Below are 9,202 nucleotides of genomic sequence, written 5' to 3' on the forward strand. Positions count from 1 at the left end.
AGAGAGAGAGAGAGAGAGAGAGAGAGAGAGAGAGAGAGAGAGAGACAATCGAAAGGCCAAAATAATAGCCGTCGGCTGTCGAAAATGAAACGGTCGGTGCACACTTGTGTTGTAGGAAAATCGTATTTTATAGTGCCGCATCGTCGCTTTCTGCTGTGTCGTCGTACCGGGGTTACGTGCCTTAAATAACTAGCCAACTGAACCGAACCGACGTAAGCATTGAGTATAAACCCGCTTCCTCCGTTTTCTGACCTCAATGCAGAATTAATCTGGATTCCGCGCGCACTGGCATGCGGCGTGATTTCACCGCTGATATTTCGCGCGTGGACGATACGCGCGGCAAATACAGAACCAATCCCAAGTTTTATCCCAATAAAATCGCGGTGCAAAATACTGCTTCTGACGCGAATTCCATCGCTGAGCACAACACAATGTTTCTTGTCTAAACAATCACACGGCCACAAAGCAGTAGTAAATATCGAATCACGTTAATGAGAATACATGTCTGTTCTCGAGTTTTACGTCGGTTTTACGTCGAATCATCTGCCCGACTGATTCACTTGGAGATTACGGACAAGCTTCTCGAGTACTCGTAACGTCTTGAATTGGTTGTGTCGAAACACACGTGCAAAATCGTGCATCTTTCGTATGTACATGAAACTGATTTGGAACTCTCTTAAAGTGAATCAGTGAAACATCATTGAAAGCAGTAAATATACACTGATTTACAGCTATAAGTACAGCACTGAAATTGCTCAGTGCTATTAACTGGTATCAGTGACTATTCACTGATTCACTTTAAGAGGGAATGAAATCGAAGAGACACGTCCTCGCTACTATAGGGTTCTCGAGCGATCGACGAAATTTCCAGCGCGGGAAGCGAAGCGACTCCGCCGTTAGCCAACGCGAGAAAAACGATTTGGAGCATCGTCTTTGGCGCGCGTCTCATTTTGTCGCGTCCGAGCAAGTAGTAGAGTGCAAGCGGCGGAGTCGTGACGGCGTTCCTTCCGCAATGCGGCCGGCCGAGGGGAATGCAGCCCGGAGTAGTAGTAGAGGGTGGTTAATCCATCCCCCGCCGTGAGTCACGCGCCAGCGTGGAATTTACGAGGCGCAGCGTCGTCGTCGCTCCTCGGATCCTCTGATCCGTGGGATTATCTCTCTCGGGCCGAACAGTCCCCATGCCCTATGCGTCGCGGCCCGATTATTATGCGATCAAAATGTGGCGCCTAGTTAGGAGACCCTTTAATTACGAGGGGCTGATCGATCGAACAGATTCGGCCAAATGTACCCCCCATCGTAGCTGGCACCGAAGGGAGGGTATTCTCTTCGTTCGATCTGCTGTACCCTACGAAATGCTCAAGCTCGCATTCGCGACCTGCCGTTCGAGGATTGAGGATTGAGGATTTATCGGGGAAAAATCTGAAGCTTCGTTATTCGGCGAGCCGCGACCTTAGATCGGCAAAGCTCCGCACGTCGTACATTTCCAGTCAAGTCGCGGATAATGCGACTGTATATGTATGGTGCACACGCACGGTTCTTGGCGCATGGTTGACTCAATCGACTGAATTCAGGTGCGTTGACTCAGCGAAATCTGACACACATGTGTCAAGATACACATAAATCATCCACCATACCACGATATGTGTGTCAAGGCGTAGTGTCTCATTGCTTCGGCAATGTCGTTTCTTAGACTATCGTTTCAATTGCCTTCGTCAGCTTCGCCGAATGGCTAAAATACCTAGCGATGCCTTCATCGCCATCATTGCCGAATCGAACATTTTATTGGAAAACCTCTTTCATGATTGATTCGCGAGTATCGCGCTTACCACCGATACGCCATGGTTTAATCTATCCGACAAACAGTCCATGTGTACATTTCAAGCCGTCGTATGCATCCGTGCTTTGCGATAGTGCACGCGTTACGCGTGTTTTCCGGGGGCCCGGCGAAAAATATTACGAGACGGGAAGACCGCGAACATTTAATTACTGGCAATCAATCTTTGTAGCTAGCACCGCCGTCGGTGGTGTTGGTGGTGCCCCACCGTTATCTGTCCCGTACCCGCTATTCTCCGCTTTCCCCTTCCGGCTGCAGCGATCGATTATTACACCATTGCATCGGAATACGGCGCCTTGTTTGTCCCCCTTAATTACGCCGCGCTGATCGATAGAATCGATTTTCCTAAATTTACCCCACAAAATTGTGAGCTTACGGAGGGGACCCGCGAACGTTCCTGTGTTATCTGCAACGAGAAGCGAGGAATACCGTACACCACTGCACCGCGGTAGATAAGACGCCGAGAGCGCGCGGTGGAATTAATAATTGCACGTACCACGCGGCTTTTATCTTCTTAGCGATATTGACAAAAGCAGAATTTCTTTCAACTGCCTTTCTGCTGGAGATATACTTGCGCGGAAGAATTATGAGCGAGTATCAGTATATTTTCCTTCGGCTTACATAGCCAAAAAGTGAATTTGATTTACCATTCCTTAACCACACACATCCATTCACTTCTTATTTCTATCTGTCTGGTTACTGATATCTACAGTTACATTGGTTTTCTCATTAATTGACTTTACAATATCATTTTCGTACTCTCAATGTGTAATCTCAACTTTCACCTAACCTTTATATAGCCTACGCTTCATTTCTTCCTCCTTTTGCTATGTCTAATTATACTTTTTTTTTGTTTCAGTAAATGGGTTGTTCTCGTGCACAATACTTTTATCTCTGTTCTTTCTTTCAGCTGTACACATACCTATCCTCTTATCTTTCCTCTTGCTATTCGATCTCTTTACTGCTCTGCTTAATTTTTGCTCACCCTCTTTTCCTACAATTTTCTTCCATGTTTTGTTCATTATCTCACTCTATACTTTCTAGTGACTCCATAAAGTGATTCCTCTTTTTCTTCGTTTTTTATATATCTCGTCCGGCTTACACCGTCAAGAAGGAATTTTCTATATTCTATAACCTTCCTTTAATTCTTTGCATTTGTACGTGATCTAACCAAGTCCCCAGTTAAACGCGAGTATATTTCCAGCGTTTACGTAGCGTAGGAATGTTCGGGGAAGCGCGGTGAAATAATTTGCCCGATGAATGAATCTCGAAGCACTGGGGAATGTCGATTTGAAATAACGGAAACATCGGCACGCGCGCGGAGAAGAAAACACGACATCTTATTCGTCGAGTGGGCATTCATTTCCGCTGTTTGTTACAATGCGCCGCGAATCAGAGTCGTTCTGTCTGTTATCAGTCTCCATTACGGTTTTATTACCTCCCGTGGAAATGAAGGAATGAAATTGCATCACGGCGGTCACGGCGCGTACCTGACGGCGTTGTGTGCAAATTGATGAACGTGTCGGTGACGTTTCGATTGATTCATCAATATTGAATGGAAATAATAAGCTTTGCCAAGTAATCTATCAGGAAAACAGCATTATCGCATGATTCGCCGACAAAGGTGTAATGTGGAGCGAATGAATATTTCGTGCACCGAATGTTCTAATTGTGAAGATTCACGGCTCATTATCGCGGCGCATTATGAAGATTAATAACTACCGATACGTCTTTTTCGCGATCTACTCGCGATTCGCGAAATAAAATCCATTAATGCGCCTGACGAGCTTAGCGTGTCACTCTCACAAGTAAATCTACTCAAAAGGTATACTCTGATTTCTTTCTAATTTGGAATAAATGTAGAAGTACAAAAATACTTAGGTCATATTTTTTCATTTTGGTCCACTTTGAGTTTATAGCAGTTTATAGCTTTTTAATGTTCTCACTCCTATTATCAACAAGTGCAATAAAAATGCATAAAAAATAAAATTGAATATAAAATGTAGTTAAATAATTTTAACAAAATTGGCATAGCTGAGATATAAACCATTCTATATTTTTTTAGTCGAGATTCCAACCGAAATATTTTAAATCTGGGCTAAATTAGTCAAAAATGGTTCGAATCTCGGCCAAACTGAAAGAGAGAGAAATCCGGCAATTTTAATTAAAATTTTAACAAAATCGGCATAGCTAAAACACGAACCATTCTAAATTTCTTTAGCCGAGATTCCAACCGAAATTTTAAATCTGTGATAAATTAGTCAAAAATGGTTCGAATCTCGGCCAAACTGAAAGAGAGAGAAATCCGGCAATTTTAATTAAAATTTTAACAAAATCGGCATAGCTAAAACACGAACCATTCTAAATTTCTTTAGCCGAGATTCCAACCGAAATTTTAAATCTGTGATAAATTAGTCAAAAATGGTTCGAATCTCGGCCAAACCGAGAAATTATTTGTATAAATAATTTTTTTCAACTTTTCACATGTTTTGTTATTTATACATTTTATTATTTATACAAATAATTTTACATATTTTACTTCATATTTATAATCAGCAAATTAAGAACGCCTATATCTTGTATTTAATTTTATTTTTTATTTATGCATTTTTATTGCACTTATTGATGATAGGAGTGAGAATATTAAATACTATAAACTGTCCGTGAAACTCAAAGTAGACCAAAATGAAAAAATATAACTTAAATATTTTTTGTACTTCTATATTTGTACTTCTATATTTGCCAAATTAGAAAGAAATCTAAGAGTAATTTTTGGATAGGTTTACTTGTTAAGTTGTTTTCCAAAAATTGAGATAAACGCAAAAGTACTTCATTTCGCGAGATCAATATTCGTGAGTTTAGTGACAATGACTTAGATTGTTGCGTCTTGTTACGTCTTGAAATTTACTTCCACCTGATTAAAATCGTGTGAATAATTTCGGATAATCAAGCGTGAAATAGACGACTGCGACCGAAGATGCATCGAGGTTTTCCTATTAAAGAAGACGACATCGCGACTCTACGTGCTCAACCTGTCGCTCCGCGCGACGTAGGAAATATATTCCGCCAGGATCCCCCTCCAGCGACCGGTTCCCGGGGGAATATGCGATCCCAAGGCACGTCGTATAATGCGCCGGAGTGACGCATCGACGGAGTCTGCATAACTGCATATATATCCCCATAGCGATTCGCATCATGCAACCGGGGAGCTTCGTTCTTGCTCCTCGTCCATCACCACATCCACCCTCGCTCGCGTCTACTCGTTGCACAGGCAGGGAGGGTCGATCGCGCAAAAAGGCGATCAACCCCTGACGAGATAAACGGCGGACTGTTCAATTGTTAAATTCTTGACCCTGCGAGCGAGGGTGGCGCGCGCACAACGTGGAGTCATTTAATGTTGAAAAATGTTCGCGACTTCTCTTGGGACAGGGTGTGTTCGCTACGTGATTAATGTTAATTGTGACGATGCCAATAATGCGCTTCATTAAATATCGAAGCGAAAGCTCGATATGTTTTATTATTTTGTATCCGCCTTTTATATCCATATATCGCATTTCGCGGCTACCCTTTAATTACAGTTCCGCGTATTTCTTTTGAATTGGTTTTCTCATGCATCTCCGGCTTTGCAGCTTTTGTGAAAATTGCATGCTCAGAATGCTCGATATTTTACAGCTCAATACACCGCACTAATGCTCGTGGAGCGAAATTACCGCTTTATGCAAACCCTGTATTGGATTCCAGGAACACTTGCGTACAATAAGTAGGTGTCACAACGTTTACGGCACGCCGCGATAATAACTTTACATTGTAAAACTTGCAAGCCAATCCTTTTAATTTGCCCGAGTCACGGCAGCGCTATACCAAGATTTCTCTCTTTACAGCGTTCGTGAATACCGAATAGCGTGTGTCGTTTTCGTAATTGCACGAAATACAAATGTCTCCGGGTCGTTGACTCATTTTAGATCTGAATTATGAACGGTGACACGATGTCACGTAGCGTTGCCAAGATCCACACGGTGAACACGTTGCGTTCATACCGAAGCAACAATTTTGTACAATCAGCGATCTAAATATTTCGCGGAACGCGCGTTACGCGAACTCGCAAGGATTTTACAATCGAGCACGACGAAGGAACTCCTCGATCTTCGCTTCTCGGAGAGCGCGCTCGGAGAGAAAAAGGCAAGGGACATCGCTCTGACTTTCGGCTGAGATTAGACGCATTTTTGGTCGTTACTTTTTGCCAGCGCGCATTCATCCGCCCCCGGCAGACAGTGGCCACCGTGCAAAAACACGCGCACGTTAATGCGCGTGCATGCAAGATAGACGTAGAAAAAAGGAACGAATGGCCGGGTCTGCAGAGCCCACGTAATCCTGTGACTGATTGTAGGTAATTACGCCACTCTGGTTGGCTCCATGCCGCCACGCGAGCGTCATGGGTCGAGGGTGTTATCTCGAGCGGAAATAAAATCTCAAAAGACTTTCGATTCCGCCCGACTGCCCCGCGCTCGCGATTCTTCATTTCGAATGTCGTGTCAACACTATGTCGTCCCGTTCTGCCTCGATATTTGTGCCTTTCTTCTTACTTGGCAACGACCGACCGATTCGGACCAAAGTTTGAGCGCGCGGTTACCGTTATTAATTTCACGCCAAATTGAAAGGACGCAATATTTTCAGCGTAGACGTGATGAGACTAAATTCACACATCATATAACCATACTAGATAAAATTGTCAAGTAATATCGTTGCAATAGAAGGCAATTTGGTTCGACGTTTCCGGACGGAAACAATGGTGTTGATAATCAAATGATCGAGCGTGAAATATCGCGATTCGCATTTTTAAGGCGAGTGTCCCCGCGTATTCCTTTAAATTTGGTGTCTGGCTATGGCGTGAAAAACTTTGACGGAAAGCAAAATTCAATTCACGCAAACGAAACAAACGGCGACGTAAGCGCGCGCGCGCGGTAGCCGGCTGTCGTTCATTGAACCTCCGCGGTATTGAAAAAAGAGTCCAATCGTGCACGGAAATAACTTGGACTGGCACGTTTCGCGCTTCTGCTATTCTCGCCACCGTCGATCCATCTTGCTGCCTCAATTTCGTCCTAGTCGAGTTCCAAGGCGAAATGACTCGCGCGCTTGCGAGTCATTCTCGTTCCTGCTGGTTTTGACAAACTAATTTGTCGCGAAACAATGACGGCCCCGCCGTGCTTGACGGCGACGATGAGACGAATGGAATGTGTCCAATCATCGGGCCGGGCAGGGACGTGCATATTGTCGGGCTTTCAGCTCCGAATACCCCGAAGCATTCAACGTTGTTCGTCCCCTCTCTTCGCCCCTTTCTCTCTTTCGCTCTTTCCGTCGCGTCCCGAAGCTCCGTTTGCTTATTCATCCGTCTGCGCGCGTATATCTGTTTATTCGTCCGCTCGTATTTAATATGCCGTTTGCTCGCACGCGTGTTTATGAATTTACGCTCGATATAGCGACATCGCGCGGAATTGGCGGAAATTGGCGGACATAAAATCTTCATTTAACTTGGGAACCGCACGGGAAATTTCGCACTGATCACGCATAATGCGGGCGTACATTCCAGAACATTGACGCGATTCGCAATAATGTTCTCTCTCTCTCTTTCATTTGCCTAAATTACGTACCTGGTCCGAATATCAGACAAGTCAATTAACAGATCCAATTGCAGCGGCTAAGAAACAAATGGGATAAATGGGATTGCGGCGACGCATTTGTATCCCTGTGACGTGTTGAATTTCTACACGCGTGACATATAGCGTGACCATGTATAAATATAGAGACGCATCTGTAACTATAAATCTCCCGATTATTAAGAGTATTCGCGCAAAAATACTCTCAAGATTATTCTTCTGCAAGCTGCTCGCGCTACCGTTGCAATTAAACGCGCGGGCAATAAATCGGCGTGCATTCTACCGGTGCTCTCACGTGTAGTTTGTGCATTTCAGGATAGCGACGCACAGGTATAAAATAAATCTCCCGTTGGTACGTCGGTGTACGTCGGCATATATGGCCCGAGCGAATTTCGCGATTTAGGAGCACGGTACATCGGTCTGAGACGCGTACCAGCCTCTCGCCGAAATTTACGCCCCGATTTATAGTCGAGTCAATCATGTTTTTGTCTCGGTGTATTTATCGCAGCTGTCTATCTCTAATCAGTGCACGCGCTATCGTGTTATGCATCGCCGGACAGAGTGTCATTCCGTGTTTGTCAGACTACACGGAGCCCCATCGGTTTCGGTAGTGGGGGACAAGGGTGAAGCCCGATGAGGTATGGCAGCATAATCTAATTAAACCACCGATGGACATAGTCTCCGCGTCTAACCCCATTCCCGACGCACGGCCGTATATATCGGCTGCAATTGTCTGATTTGCATGTAAAGCAACGCACACGTCTCGAAAGCGCCACGATTATTAACACGGAGAGACGCGTCCGCGTCGCGTCGTGTCGCGTCGCATCGCGTCGCGTCGCATCGCTTCGCGTCTCTCGTACGTGCCTCACTCATGTATATAGGCACACATCATTGGTGCACAGCGTCCACAGAGGCATCCGGTGACAGCCTCGTCGCGATGCTATTTCATTTTCCATTATGGACGATCAAACTTGAAACTGCGGCTGCGTCGGCGCACAGAGTCATTTTGCTCATCTTTGCCAAACGCAAGTTTATATAGTCATGTAAGTGGATACTGACTTTTTCACATACATACGTTTTTAGAAAGCTATAGACTCACACGATCCTACACGCTAATGAGAGATTATCATCTTTATACGGAAAAGTTTATATGAAGTTTAGCTCCATTTTACGGCATTTGAAATCTTAAATTATATTTATTAATTCAGAGTGACTTTTTACCAAGTTCCGATTAACTTAATTAACCGCATCCTTAGTACGTCTGCAACCAATTTATCACCAACATTTGTTACGTGTGTAAAGATAAACTGAAAAAAAAATCTTACTAGTATTGTGGTGCGGATGCAAGACGGTCAACTATAAGGCCGGTATCAAACATTAAAGAAAAACCGCGTGTTAGCGCCTCGGCTTGAGCCTGAGCGGCTCCCTGATTGAAGTCGCGCTCAGAGATCACCGCGGAGCGCGACAATGCGATAGCGATCGGCTGCGTCGCGGCGCGGCTCTCCAAAAAACGAGAAGCGGCTTTTGTTAACTCAGTCCCCACTTTGCGACCCTTTGTAGTATATAAGGCGAGCACTGCGTTTAGAAGCGAGCGAGTTGTCTTCGAGACCTTATACGAGTCAATACTGTCAATATTCAAATAAATAGCTAGGCTTCATTTTCACTTCGACCTTCCCTCATCGAAACCCTCTCTATTCCTTTATACCATCCTACA

The 9,202-nt window shown here is 44.5% G+C and overlaps 1 protein-coding gene across 5 annotated transcripts in view; it reads right to left on the bottom strand.

Annotated features, from left to right (window-relative positions):
- LOC116844614 (protein slit) overlaps positions 1 to 9,202 on the bottom strand; it is a 326,403-nt gene that overhangs the window by 102,123 nt on the left and 215,078 nt on the right. The window lies entirely within an intron of this gene.

Source organism: Odontomachus brunneus, unplaced genomic scaffold (assembly GCF_010583005.1).
Source record: "Odontomachus brunneus isolate Ranch 3 - 2012 unplaced genomic scaffold, Obru_v1 Obru_scaffold_044, whole genome shotgun sequence".
NCBI classification, from domain to species: domain Eukaryota; kingdom Metazoa; phylum Arthropoda; class Insecta; order Hymenoptera; family Formicidae; genus Odontomachus; species Odontomachus brunneus.